The 15,732-nt window shown below is 36.4% G+C and overlaps 1 protein-coding gene across 1 annotated transcript in view; it reads right to left on the bottom strand.

Moving 5' to 3' along the window:
* Positions 1-10,732, bottom strand: part of LOC149841109 (nuclear transcription factor Y subunit A-5-like) — a 49,637-nt gene extending 38,905 nt beyond the window's left edge. Inside the window, exon 1 of the mRNA XM_090004669.1 lies at positions 10,667-10,732. The gene's annotated coding sequence lies outside the window, so the exon portion shown is untranslated. The remainder of the gene's footprint in view (positions 1-10,666) is intronic.
* Positions 10,733-15,732: the final 5,000 nt, after the last annotated feature.

The raw sequence follows: 15,732 nt of genomic DNA, 5'->3' as shown, positions 1-15,732 counted from the left end.
TGAAGCACTATATTTGGGGAAAGGGATTGTAGATCTAGAGCCTAAACTAATCCTCACTAAGGTGGAGAATGAGAAGGAAGTTGTTCTTTTAGATGAGGAAAGAACTAAGGCCATATTTGATTATGAGAGAAAATGGAAAGAGTGAAAAATGGGACATTGGCTTATTAATATTATTGACATCAAGAAATGCCCCAATCTTACGAAATTTGAGCATGGTAATAATGTTTGGGAATACCTCAAAAATATGTATTCCCTTAAAGATATTGCACGTGTGCAATTTATAAGATAAGATTTGAATCAAGACCATTACAATGTGTTATTCGAACTTTGAGAAGATTTGGCTCTTCTTGTATCAAAGTGGCACTGCCCTTTGGATATTGAGCTCCAGCAAAAGCAAATAGATATGGAGCACTTTTATCAATTTGCAAGTGGATTAAGGCCCGAATTTGAAGCCACCAAGTCGGCTTTCTTATATAGAGGAAAAGTTTCATCTATTGTTGATACAATAGAAGAATTAAGTATGGAGGAAAATAGGTTAAAGAAGCACTCACTCAAGAATGATGAAGAATCTGTGTTGGTCGTTTCTGAGGCCGGGAACCTACACTTGCACATACAAACCACCTCATTTTGGGAGACAATTTTCTACTTGATTTTGTTTTGAAGCATGATATTAATGTCAATGAATTAAGAGCAATGTAGTCAAAAGTGTTAGGTGGTGCCTAGTCGATAGACCCTTAAAAAAACTAGTCGAACTAGTCGGTACCCAATTAAAATATAAAAAAATACACAAAATATACATTAAAATATGTTTATTTTTTTTACTAATAAGATGTTTTCATTACACAAGTACAAAATTACACATGCTTTCACAAAATATATTAATATACATAACAAGAATATACATATATATAATTATACACACACATATATTCCAATTATTCACAACATATTCAATATAATCAACAAAATATGATTTCAACCATTCACGGAAGCACAATAACACACATATAAATAATATATTACATAATTCATAATACTAAACATGCTTTTAGGCTTTTATAGAAAAAATCATCAGAAATAAAGTAACACACATATATAAAAAACATAATTAATTAAATTTAATTGTTCATGCTTTCAATGTTTCACAAAAAAATCCCAAAAGCAAAGTAGCACACACACGTGCATGTGCGCACACACACACATATATGTATATATATAATATATAATATATAATATATAATAATTAAGCATGTTTTCATGATTTCACAAAACAAATCACACAAACACAGGCACATATATATAATTATATATATAATAACAAAATATATATAAGAATAATAAAAGACTAAACTACCCTTGTACCCTAGGTGGAGACAGCTTAGTCACCAACTAGGCAGCGCCTAGTCGGCAAAATTGGTACCTTTTAAGGTGGGACATAGGAATTGCAAGTCAGCAAAATTGGTACCTCTTAAGGTACCCACATAGGAATTGCAAACCCTAGGCATTTTACTTAAGCCTAGACCGACTAGGCAGACTAGTCAGGGCATTTGACTACATAGATCAAGACATGTGAAACCTCTTGAAGAGCAATCTCGTGGTGATCAAACCTACATGCAATACACTAGATGGGGGGTCCAAAAATCTCCATGTGCACTTGAAAAATATTTAAAGATTGGAAGTGAAGATGAATAGCAAACTAGGAGATCCTCTAGACTATCAAAGCCCCAAGAAAAATTTGTATCCTACGATACGTTTTCTTCTAAATACAAACCATATATAGTGTTAATTCACTCCTTTGTAGAGCCCTCATCATATGCCCAAGCCAAAAAAGCTCTCAATGGGTAAAGGCTATAAAAGTAGAATTAGAGGAGTTAGAAAAGGCCCAAACTTAGACTCTTCAAAACCTTCCACAGGAAAAGAAACTCATAGGATGTAGGTGGGTGTACAAGGTAAAAACCAAGAGCGATGGGACCCTTGAAAGGTACAAAGTTAGGCTAGTAGTCAAAGGGTATTCATAGAAATATGGCATAGATTATGAAGAAACCTTTATTAATGTTGCTCGTATGAGCGCTCTTAGAACCCTTATAGCAGTTGCATCTCTTAGAAACTGACTAATATACCAACTGAACATTAAAAACAATTTTCTTAATGGAGATCTTGTTGAAGAAGTGTACTATGAGGAACCTCCTGGTATGAGCATTCTTGAAGGAAAGGCGATTCGCCTAAGAAAGGCATTTTATGGCTTGAAACCAATGCTAAAATCTTGGTATGATAGATTTAGTAGAGTTATGCTTGATTTTGGTTTTAAATCATGCTTGATTGACCCAGCTTTGTTTGTTAAGGAAGCCGATGCAAATATTATCATTTTACTCCTCAACGTAGAGGATATGATTATCACTGGAAGAGACAAACTGAGAGTTGAAAAAATTAAAAAGATTCTCAAAATTAATTTTAAAATGACTGATTTGTGTTTTTTAAGATATCTTCTAGGGATTGAGGTTTATTCCCATAAAAGGCACTTATTGTCTTAGTCTAAATGTGCTCCTGAGATTAATCTCAGGTCTAAAATCATATATGATAAGAGAGTTGATACTCCCGAAGTCACTAATGTCAAAATGAAAATTGATGATCAAGAGCCTCTTGAAGATCCAATACCCTATTGGCAGCTTATTGGAGCACTCTTTTATTTGTCAATTACTAAATGTGACATAGCTTACGTTTTTTACATAGCTCTCCTACATCTCTTTACATGAAAATAGTTTTGTGAATCATTAGATATATTAAAACCTATATTTCTATAGGCCTTTGTATGTTTTCTTCATCTGATGCAAATTGAGGAGGTGATCTCTACAATAAACACTCAACCACGGGTTTGTGTTTTTCTAGGTGAATCTCTGATTTCGTGGATATGCAAAAAGCAACAAAAGGTCTATCTTTCATCAACGAAAGGTGAATATTGGGTCATGGCTATTACTACAATAGGGATGGCATGACCCAGAAGACTAATGGCTGATATGGAAATTCAAATAAAAGGAGCTTCAAATATGTGTTGTGATAATAAGAGTGTTATCTACATCGTCAGCAATTGTACGTTTCACGAGAGAACAAAACACATTTAAATGGATTGTCACTACGTACGAGATGAATATCTTTAAGTAATCATTGATCTACCCTATTTCTCATAGGAGTACAAATTTGCAAACTTCTTCACCAAACCCCTTTCTGCTCGTAGATTTCACTTGTCAACAAACTTTTAGTCATTCTACCGTAAGTTTGAGGGGGAGTGTTAAATTGTACATATATAATAATATGTACAATATATATCTATCTATATGTATACATGCTTATGTATGTATACATATTTATATATGTATATACAGAGAAACGAGTAGCAGTGGACGATGCATCATCAAACGACATGTCGGGCATGCCTGGAGCATCGATTTGGCGTAAAACAAACACATTAGCAACGGCCACGACCACCACTAATATACTGGGCAGAAAAAAACACATTAGTGGTGGTCGTGTCCAGTAACAGACGACGATTTACTCATCCATTGTTACTCGTTTCTATATATATATATATATATATATATATATATATATATATATATATATATATATATATATATATATATATATATATATATATGTGTGTGTGTGCTCCGGGAGCACCTACTCCCACCTAACAGAAGGTTCAATTTTTCAAAACTTTTGAGTTTTTTGGTTGATTAGACCCAATAGATATGACCATCTATGTCACACGGACTCGGCTCCAAGGTCGCCGCACCCGCGTCGACACGCACCGACACGGGTGCGGACACGGGTGCGGCTCGGACTCGGTCAACCCGACCCTGGGTGTGGTCAACGCACCCAGGGTCATTTTGGTCCATTTTTTGGAATTTTTTTTTTTTTGAAATTTTCTGGGCTACAGCTGTAAGGAAAAAAACCCATCACAACTAAAAAACCTGTACACTTTCAAGTTTTAAGTACAGAATGGGCACAACTCAAGTTTTTGTGGTTTTTTCCTGTATGAAGAAAGTGAATTATTACAGTGTATGAAGAAAGTGCCCAAAAGTGAATTATTCCTGTATGAAGAAAGTGTACAGAATGCCTTCACAACTCATCACCTGTCCCCTAATGAGCACAACTTTGACCGAGTCTTATATATATATATATATATAGCCGAGTCCCCGTGTCCAAAATTTTTGAAATTGTGCCGCACCCGTGTCGCACCCGCACCCATGTGACATAGATGACCATGCATTTTTAGTAGAAAACAAGTTTTGGATCATGTGATTATGACATACATATAGGTTTTTTAAGATATTCAAAAATCAATGGACCACAATGTAAAAAAATTGACAACTTAAAACATCTATTTTTCGTATCCAAAAAGTATGATCCAATGCATGATTATTATCAAATAAACCATGTTGAATGCATCTATGAAGACCGATTGAGAAGATGCAACCTGCACATATGGTTTCCACTAGGTGGGTGCTCCGAGAGCACCGTGGCATTACTCTATATATATAATAAATATGGTTTGTAATTTTTATTTTATTTATTTTTTCTTTAGTTTTCTCTATTTTTTATCTTGGTCAACACACTGTTGACTAGCCGGACTAGCTCCAACGGCTATATGGGCTTTCTTTGCTTGTATATATAGGGGAGAACCCCCTCTTTGTAAGGTATGCTCTTGCACACTTGAGTGAATCAATAAAATAATATTTTTTAATATTTGAGCCTTCTTTGTGTGTGATCTTTGTGGGTTTTGTGAGTGTGCCCATAGTGGCCACTTTTGTGCTTGTCCATTTTGATTTTCTGTGGACATTTTGTTTGTGATCGAAGGCTCTTGGTTCTTCAAAGTTTTAGGTTAAAAAAAAATCATGACATACATAAAAGAAGTTCAAAAATGTTTAACTTACAAATAAACTGTCAAATTTACTAGATATTGTCATCATTTCATCAAACTTTCAGCATGACTAAATAATCAGGAAACTGCAGGTTGGTCACACACTATACAAGGGGGATATGCCCACATTTCAATATCTAGATATAAGCGGAAACAAATTGATGGGTCATATCGTTCAAAAGGTTTTATCAACTTCCAATCTTTGGAGGGTTTCCATATTACCAACATATGTCACATGGGTACGGGTACGAAGGGTATGACACGGCAATTTCAAAAAAAATGCGGGTATGGGGACACGGCTATATATATATATATATATATATATATATATATATATATATATATACTGAAAATATAATTATAAATTATAAATTATAAATTGAATACAAACTTGTATGTATGGAGGGTAAAATGGCATGTCCAGGTGTGGACGTGTGTCGACACACGTACGGAGGGAAAAATGAAGTGTTTGTGTGACATAGTTACCAACAAATTGCTTCTAATTCCTATAATGACAACAAGCAGCTTCTCAAAAGGCAACCATAAGAAGAGCATTCAAGAGAACGGGAGAAGTATCCAGACACAAACACCAACACGTGCACATATACATCAATCATTAAGTTAAGTATTTATTCTTATTTGCAAAAATATTGTCATTTTGTCATTATCCAAGTTGTTGAGAAGCAATCAAGTCCCAGAGCTTCATCCTTGGCCACACACCTGATAATCCTTCCCATCTCCTCGTCACTAAAAATGCAAACAAAAGCTGGTCGCTGATCCTAAGAGATGCGAAAATAATGAAAATTTGCAAGGGAGCAACCCCTTTGATGAATACATTCAAACAAACGATGGAATTGTGCAACATCCTTTAAAAAACATTCACTCATAACAGAACAGTTCTCGATATAGGCATATGGCTGGTCTTAATAGCCACATTTGACCCTCTGACAATAGAACCTTTCTTTTCATTCAGCTTTTTTCACCTAATTAACTCCATATTTTCATTTCAACTTTAATTATCATTTTCACTAGGCAACTCTTCATTATTGAGCATCTGCAACTCTGCATGCCCAGCTGTGAACAAACATTTTTGCATTTCAACCAAATAAAACTATGGTTAGGATGATGTTTATACTGGAGGTGCCACTTGGAAGGTGCTCTACGACCAAGCACAGAATAAGGTGTGGGCACTAGTGGTAAAAGAAGGGTGCACCTAGTAGTACATGTAAAACTGCAGAAAAGAAGACAGACAATTATTGCTAATTACATAAACAGTGATTAAGGAAGATAACCTATCAGTTTTGGCTGGAAGAATTATAAAACCAAGAGAGAGAATAAAAATTAATTTGAAGACAAATGAAGAGTAAGAGAAGAAAGTAAATGGAGTCAACGCAGTTAAATTATATGGTTGAAGCATTGTGATGAGATGACTACACTAGACCATCAAACAACCCTGAATAGGAGGAATCAACAAGTTCACATCCACTAAAATTGGTGACAACATATTTGAAAAAGATCACATCCTAAAGGTGGTGGACTACATTCAGGAAGGATATCTACAACCTTAACGGATAGACATAGAACTGGAAACAACATACTACATATCCACGAGGTAGAGAATTGGAAGGGCTGGCTGAAATGATTGGAATTTTTCATGAGGATACAGGTTAAGTTGGGTAAAAGTGACTCAACTTTGAAAGGATTCCTAGCGCAAGTTGGAATACCCTTATTGACATGCATTCCACTCCCCTTATAACCAAGTAGAAAATAAGGAGAACATGGATTATTGGTCAGAAAATGGTGGATGGAATATGATTTCCATAAGGAGCTTCACTGATACAAATTTAATAAACGGATGCAACTCACAGATCGCATCTTCAGGTGGAAACTGAATGATTCTTGTGACCAATTCCACTAAGAAGGTTCATTATTAGGCAGTGCTTCTGTTGCATCCTGCTATAATGCTATGACAGAACCTAGGGCTAACCTGATCCTTCGAGGACGATTTCGGAGGAAGAGGCCTTCACCCAAGTCAAGAACTTTTGCATGGCTGATTTCCATAGACAACCACACCTACCGATACTAATTCAGACAGTTCTTAATGCCTGGTGGTATTGCTTGTTGAAAAAGAACATGAGAACATTTAAAACAATGTTTACACATGAACGTGTGCACCCAAACACACACATCTATATTTATATAGATTTGTATTCATGACCAAATTCAGAGTAATGTAGATTTATGTGCAAAAGATAAATGGCCATAAATGGAATTGGATTGGATCATCCAGAATAGAAATTAACAATCTGTCAAACTCGTAAATCTGTGTGATGCCTCTCTCTCTCTCTCATATTTATGTGCAAAAGACAAGTGGCCAACAAATGACCTGGATCGAATTGAATCAACTAGAATAGGTAATCAAAATCTGTCCACAATTGTAAATCTATGAGACGTCTTGGCATTGATTTTGGAATTTTAATAAATTTTATTTTATTTCAAATAAAAGGTATACATGCATAACCTTCAAAGGTAGCACTCTTGTAATCATGTTTATTCTCAAATGCTTTCATTGAGTGTATTCTAGATCTGGACATACAGATATGTTCGCCATAGTCTCTTTAGTGGAGAATATCCATTAGATTAACAGGTTTTTATGTGCATATGGATTTTTAAAGAAACCTAAAACCAATGTCCCACAATACATCAAAACATCACAGCAAAAACAAGGATTAATTTTGCATCAAAACAATTAGATCCAAAGCCTTGTTTCTTCCTAAACAAGCTATACAACACATGTGCACTATGTCACATGGGTGCGGGTGCGGCACTTTCAAAAAACTTGGGTGTATATATATATATATAAAAGTCCAAAAGTTGGACATAAATGACCCTGGGTCGCACCCAGGGTCAGGTTGACCGCACCGGGTGCCGCACCCGCGTCGACACGGGTGCGGCACCCAGTTGGCCGAGTCCCTGTGACATAGCATGTGCATGGTTTGATTGGCTAAATAAGACCTGCAGCCATGACTTTATGCTAGAGAGTATGGTACCCTCAAGGGTATCAAAGTAAATAATGTGTTACACAATGAGAGAGAGAGAGAGAGAGAGAGAAATATTTGGTGATGTCAATAACTATGTGGTTACATACCATGCCTTGATAATAACTATATAGTGGCGAGCACTTTTTATTCCCATACTAAGAAGTAAGAGACAACCATGACCCAGCCTCCATATAAAAAGTAGAAGCTTGCCATTTTAGTGCATATAGCAACAAATGCAAGCCAGTAAGAAGTGGTAGACCACCTGTCATTAATTTATTATTTTTTGAATATATTCAGAAAGTATCCTGGGAAGACAATTAAACAATATTGTAGTAAAGTAAAAAGGATACTCAGAAAAAAGTAATTTCAGCAGCCTTATTCTCTTTTCTTTTTCCCCATGAAGGTTATCATTGAAAGTAGAAATCTTGATTGTTAACAACCTGCAATTTGGAGCACGCAATGCAATTTATAGTACAAAGCAATTTTTTCAAGTCATGTGACCCTAGCGTGGGTTTGTCTACACTAGGGATACTAGAAGTCAGAACTATATTTATGAAAGTTATCCTTTAGCATTCATCCATTGTCATGGAGTAAGAAGACTTGCCTTGGCTAGAAAGATGGTATCAAACTTCAGTATGTGCATTAGATAGACCGTTTAAAGGTATAGAAACTTCTCATGCATCAAGAAAACACCTCAACAATCTCTACTCTTCTGAGCGAACACTAATCCACTATCCATGACCATTGGTGATTAATGCCATTTTGATAGAGACTTCCAGTCACATAAATCAACATTCATATTTCGATCATAATCAAAGATGAGAGCAACTTGTATAGTCTTCTATATAATAGTCAGCAAGCAAAGGCACATTAAGCAGTTTAATATTTTTGGTGTTAAAGTAAAAATGTTGCCAATATGGACCAAATCCAAGTGGGTTTAAAAAATCAAATAATAAGTCAGATGACACTAGAGTGCTTGGTTACAGATAAAGGGTACATAAAAGAATATAGATCAGATTAAGAAAATATCATCAACTCCATTATTAAATACATACTTCTCTTACCCTTTCTATTTCAAACTATTTTTGTATTTTGGGAGCAAGAAACTCAACCCAAACATAAGATCTAGATTCAGTAATCTTAAAGCATATTCTAGTCCCAACATGATCTACATGCATTCTATGAGGAAGGATTAGGGCTTCTCTATAAATTAGCTTAGCAACAATAGTTTCAATGGATGGATGAATAAGGAGTTAAATCTAGTAGCTAGTTAGCATTGACATGCAATTTTTTTTATTCTTATACAAACAAGCAAGTTGTGGAAAGTCAGTGCACCTATCACACATAGCAGACCATATTGCAATATCTAAGATCACACACCAAATTATCAGTAAAGTAATTTAACACTAGTTTACTTTTATTATCCCAGTGTCACATATTGCCTTTCATGCTTCATAGCTTACTGTCTGAAACCTGTCTTAAATATAGTGTTTCAAAAATATGTGATATATATGAAGAGATTTCCTCTAAAAAACATATTGACGTAGTCAATTGCACTTGATTTAGTTTCAGATAATTGAATGCAATTGACCTGAATCTGAAAGTACCTTTTCAATCATTTTCAACATCAAAGCATTTGATTTTATTTGGAATGTATTTTTTGTCGAAACAACATAAGGAAGCCTAACCAAAGAGACAGAGAGGGTGATATCGTGCAGAATCTATCAGGCATACTCGATCTTGACATCTCACTATGAACGCAGCACGCAATTCATCCAACACCACCCTATCCGGCACCCCTAAAGTTAAAGAAACAGATAGAACTTCAGAAAACAATCATTCGTGATCAAGATCCCTTCATTTCTAATCTAACATCTAAACGGGCATCGCATATTCGTTTGGTTTCTGCTGGATTACCGATTACCGCATCCAGTATCAGGACACGGACGACAAATCATGCACCGGACGCAATCACAACAAAAGAAACTCCTTTAAATTTTGCTAAGAAAAAAAATAAAAGAGAAGGATATTGAAGGAGGAAGAGGAAGAAGAAGAAACCCCAACAGAAGTAGAAAAACAAAGTCGAAAGAACAAAGCCCTGAAAAAACTACAAACTCGGAAAGTCCAATCCTTATAACACCCGACGAAAAGGAAAAAGAATAACAACAATCAAGAGAAAACAATAGCCGCATTCTCCATCCGCACAGAGTCTCGATACGGCAAAACTGCTTCGAATCAACACACACACACACACACACACACACACACACACACACACACACACACACACACACACACACACACACACACACACAGTCAATCCTCAAGTTCAAGGAATGACTCAAAAGAATCCGACCCTCAAGACAATACACGGAGTTTCACAGGCACGCAACAAAACATACAAAAAACACAAATACTTGTAAGCATACCAGTACAACAACATCAACAATGAAGCGAAAACCACGAACGGGGAAAACTCAAAAACAACCAAAATGAACAATCCAAATAACTGAAACAACAGAATCATTTTTACCTCCCGTATAGTCAAAAAAAAATCCATGGAAAAAGAGATGGAGAGTTACAGAGACTGATGAAAAGGGCGGAGGAGGAAGAAAGGAAGGGAGAGTGCGTGTGGGAGAAGCAAAAGGGCATACTGTGGGCAGTGATACAGTGAGGAGAAGGGAAGAAAGGGGGCATTTTTACTGACTTGTTTCCTGGCTCGAAACCCTTTGGCTCCTGCCTCCCCAGCTCCTTCTTCCTACCCGCAAACAACGCTCTCTCTCTCTCTCTCTCTCTCTCTCTCTAAGTGACACTCTTCTCCGTCTTCTCCCTATCGCTTTCTTTTAGTTTTTCTCGCCCCCACATCAGGAGACACACTTTGTGATTAATTGCAGATCAGGTGCTAGAATTTCTGAAATTCATGATATGACCGCTCTTTCTGTAAATTGACGATAACGATACTTGCAGTCGACTTCTATCAAAGGAGGTGTAAAAAGCAAGTATCCATTTTATTTTTACCCGTATTTTGCAGGAAAAAAAAAACGAGTCATTTTTTCATTTTCATCAATATGAAAAGACTCCACGGAAAAGGCGTCCCATGATGGGAAAACCATTTCATGTGTGAAAAAAATGCATATGTAAATCCATTCCAAGAGGGGTAGTATATATGAATTTACATAGTAAATGCCTTGTCAATGTAAAAAAAAAAATCATAATAACAGAAAATTGAAGTTAGCATGTTTAATGTAAACTCTCATTTTCATGTGTAAATCAGGTGAAACAAACGACCTCTGATATGTTTAGAGGGAAAGTCTTTGGTGAGAATGTGCATGTGGTATGATTGAGTTGGAACTCTTAAACTTAAGTTGCTTGGGTGTCAACCCCTTGTGCAAGCCCAGCCCAAGCATGGCAACTCCGTGAGGGCAAGTGGTTAATCCATGGAGTTTTAAGCTAAGCAACTGTAAGTCGGGCAAACAGAGCCAGTGTGGTTAGGTCTTTGATCCTAAGCGTGGTTCCAGCATAGTTGATTTGTTAGTGACTAACCGTTAAATTTTTAAGTTGTTAGAGTATGGTTATCTTTGAGCCAGTGTGGTTATCTTCTTTCAAAAAAAATATAATTTTTAAGTTGTTAGAGTAGATTTTTTAAGGTCATTCAAAAGCCAATCTTCACGGACAATGTAGATCACATAAGGAGGACTACCTTCTCTCAAAAGGCTATTTCGATTGATATGCACATTCCCACCAAAGGCCATCTCCTGTTTTACCTTCATTATTTCTCATTTTTACGTATGAAAATTAGCCTATTAGAGATGCAAATGGGTTTGGCTTGTCCAAATTCCAAATTTGGGTGGATCTCTAACCCAAATTTCAATCTGTGTTAGGTATAGTTCAATTTTGATCTGCATCTAAATGGGCTTGATTGATCTGAAATCCGAAAGATGCAAAATGGGTAGATCTGAATCAGTGTCAGGTTTTGTCCAATTTTTGACCTGGATCTAACATGTTTAAATCTAAGTCAGATTGTAAACACTTGTGGCCTGTCCTAAATGGATTTAGGTTGCAAATGGAGTAAACGAAATGCTTAGAAAGCAGTACCACAGTGTTGCAAGTCATTATTGGATCTAGATCCATACTGTGAATTCGAAATTCAATCCAAATCTGACTTCAATATCCGAATCCGGATCTGGTGCAATCACATGGCACAGAATTTGTGCCTTAAGCACCTGATCACCCTCCATCAGGCCCCTTTGAGCCCCACAACTGACAGGCCTTGTCCCCAAGATGAAGGGTGACAGGTGCGTAATGCACAAATATTTGTGCAATCGTATTGAACCTGATCTTTTCACTCAATATCCAGCGTTGGACTCACTAGATATTTAAAATAAGGCTATTTAGGTCATTTTATCTTTGGCTAACACAGGTTATTTATATGAAGTCAACTTCAGGTCTCTTTTTGACAATTTACGGAAAATGACAGTTCTATATCAGAAATTTCAGAAGAGTTGTATTTGATGTGTAATTAAGACAGCAGTGGGTCTTGACACGCAATTTTTTTTTTTCCTTTAATACAAGTAGGCAGCCGCCCTGGCCCCGTTCTTTAATTAAAAAAAACTAAAATAAACAAAGTTACTTAAACACCCTCGCTTCTTTCCGAAATTTACTTATTGTGTTTCAATTTTGTCTTTTTTTTAACCCTCCACCAAGTACGTGGTGGTGGGTTGGGCCTTTGGTGGGGTTGGGTTAGTGCCTGACCTTGATTAGGTATTTAATTATTTGTTAGTGCTCTAAAGCGGAGGCTAGTTGCGCAATTAAAAGACTAATCATGTGGGAGTCGAGTCGGCTGTTACCTTCGGATGAGCTGTTGGACCGCAAATCTTGTGATAAAAAGGTCCTAATGGTGATTAAATAGTGGATTATCACTAAGTGAGCACCTTTACTTAGTGCCCTTCCCAAGTAGGGATGGCAGTGGATCGGGGAAAACGGGCCCGGTTTGGAATGGGGATGGAGGACATGAAACAAGGATGGAGGCAAAGGTGAAGGTTAAAATCAAAACCCATGTGGGGATAGAGGATGGACTTACACTTTCCCCCCGCCCCGGATTCCCGTTAGTAAAATAACTTAAATGCCTTTAGGGATGGCAGTGGACCGGGGAGAAACGGGGTTCCACCCTGCCTTGCCCCGTTTGGACCGGGGATGAAGGACATGAAACGGGGATGGAGGTTAAAATCAAAACCCGTGCGGGGATGGAGGGAAAAATTTTGAGACGGAGCAGGGGTAGAGACCTTGTCCCCTGCCCCTACCTCCTACCACTGCCATCCCTATTCCCAAGAGTTGTGGGGATCACAACAGATCCAAAACCACCATGGCTATGACGAGCAAAAGCCCCCTCTGTGCAAGCCAATGCCCAGCATAAGCACCAGATTCGGGAGTCCTAGCTTCTACCATCGGTATGGCGGGTTGAGCTTGCACGATCAGGTCTTCATGCTGCCGGTATAAATGGTATATATCAAAATATAAAATTATATATTTATATTGAAATTATAAACAATATGAAAAATGCAAATATTGCTATTAAACTAATGATATATTGTTAAATTTGCACTGAAAACGTGATGATTTTCGCACATGTGACTTTTGAAAATATCGTGCCCTTCAAGGCAGAATAACGACCATTGAAAATGTCGTGCATTAAAATCGCAACATTTTTTAAAATATCTGCAGCATATCTTCTATTACTATGTTTGAAACGCCCCATTCTATCACAATGAACTTAAGAACGAAAAAAAATAAGGTGCAACTACACCTACCTAGTAGAAGCCATGAGTATAGGTTACATCTTATCAATCACTATTCATGTGTATTAAGCATAGCTTGTTTAGTAAAAGTTACTTTGCACATCATGTTGTTTGAACATAAAATATGATCTTTGAAGATCTTAAGAAACCTACATGTGCCTCAAAACTTGTTCTTAGCTAAGAAATATAAGTGAATCATATATCTAAGATTTTATTAACAAAAAACAAAAAATTATGAAAAATAGTATATATATATATAGTTAGATAGTTAGTTAGTTTTTTTTTTTTTGTCATCTGACATTTTGATGTGATCTACATGTTTGGTTTAATAGAAACCGAACCTTTTATTATGTTTTGTGATATCAGGCATCATGTAAGTGGTCGCTTGAAAAATCAAATGCCTAAATTTCTGGACGACAAAGGGCAAATGTATTAAGTAAACAGTAAATTGGTCATGTTTGTTATATTTTCTAACTTGCGATTAGCAATGATATTTCCAATCAAAGCAAAGGACATCTAAGTAATTGCCTGTTAATAAAAAGAGAAAAAGAGCGAGCTGAAATTTGGTCAAGTGGATTGAACATCCTATCTAACAGAAGTCGCCATTTCTTTTGTTGATCAAATACCATTTACATGATCTATATTGTTTGTTTAGTGATTTTTTTTTTCATCATGTTACTATAGTGTGTATGTGGTCTTTTGATCTTTTGAAGAACTCTAAAATTCGGTATTCTGCAATATACTCTTTTTTTTATAAGCTAGGTTAGGCAAATCTCACCAGTTACTTAACCATACCATTGGGATTTGAACTTGAAATGTATCAACACAAGGTGATCGTGCACAAACTGCTCCTACCCAACAAACTAAGTGCCCGTTACAAATATCAAAATTTTACAATTCAAAAATATAATGTTTCTAATGTTATTAATGAATTACACGATTCAATGTACAATCCATGGCAAATAAACCCTATCGAATAGATCTTCAAGATTAGATTGAGTCATACAATTTTCATAAATTTTCAAGGCTTCAATTGCCATTTTTTTCATCGAAAATGCATGATTCAAGTATTGGTTTCTAGTAAATTAGTCATGTGGAACATATATGTATGGTTAGAATTTAGAAAAGCACCAAAAAACTGATAAAATGCTTCATTTAGCAGGACGCCGAGCATGATGGACGCTCAACATTTTTTCCTCAAAAAAATGCTGAAACATCTAAAACGCCAAAATTTGGCTTTAGCAGTGCTCAAAACTGCCGCTAAATGTCTTTTAAAAAAAAGATGTGTGTGTCCTTTATAGGCTTGAGTGACACTTGAAAAGCGCACTAATTCCTAAAAAAACAGAAAAACTCTCTTTTCACAATATTTTTTCATATTTTTTGCGCTAGCCATCCATCATGACCTGCGATGGACGACCAACGTGATCCTGTAGGTAGGGATGCACAACGAACCAAGCCGGCTGAAGCTTGGCTCAATGCTCGTTCATGCTTTAAATGAGCCCAGTTTGAACATGGTTCTAAGGCTCAGACCAGCAAACAATATGAGCTTGATCAGCCTAACGAGCTACTCGACAAGGCTAGGATACAAGTATATATAATATATTTGCAATTCTTTTCAACAAGTTATTGTAAGTATAATGGTTTGGCTGCTGAGTTTTTATTAAAAGGCTGGAATCCCGTTTTTCACTTTTTCTGGTGTTAATATAGAGTACTTTTAGAGTGTATATACTATTTTCAGTATCAATGACTAAAATATATGCTTTGGGCTTAGTGGTGGGTCACTTGGAAAAATTGAGAGAGGTTTGGGTTCAAGTCCGGACAAAATCATTCAAGCTCAGCTCTGAGCTTGGACAGATATATTTTGCACCGAGCCGAGTTCGAACATCCCAAGCTAGGCTCGTGTGCATCCTTACCCATAAGTAGTTGTGCAACTATCACTTTTTCCATATATAAAAGTGGTAGCACAATTGTTGTGGCC

This window comes from Nuphar pumila, chromosome 4, assembly GCF_984573655.1.
Source record: "Nuphar pumila chromosome 4, dmNupPumi1.hap1.1, whole genome shotgun sequence".
Taxonomy (NCBI): domain Eukaryota; kingdom Viridiplantae; phylum Streptophyta; class Magnoliopsida; order Nymphaeales; family Nymphaeaceae; genus Nuphar; species Nuphar pumila.
The sequence above is the reverse complement of the archived record's forward strand: the minus strand, read 5'-3'. Positions and strand labels throughout refer to the sequence as shown.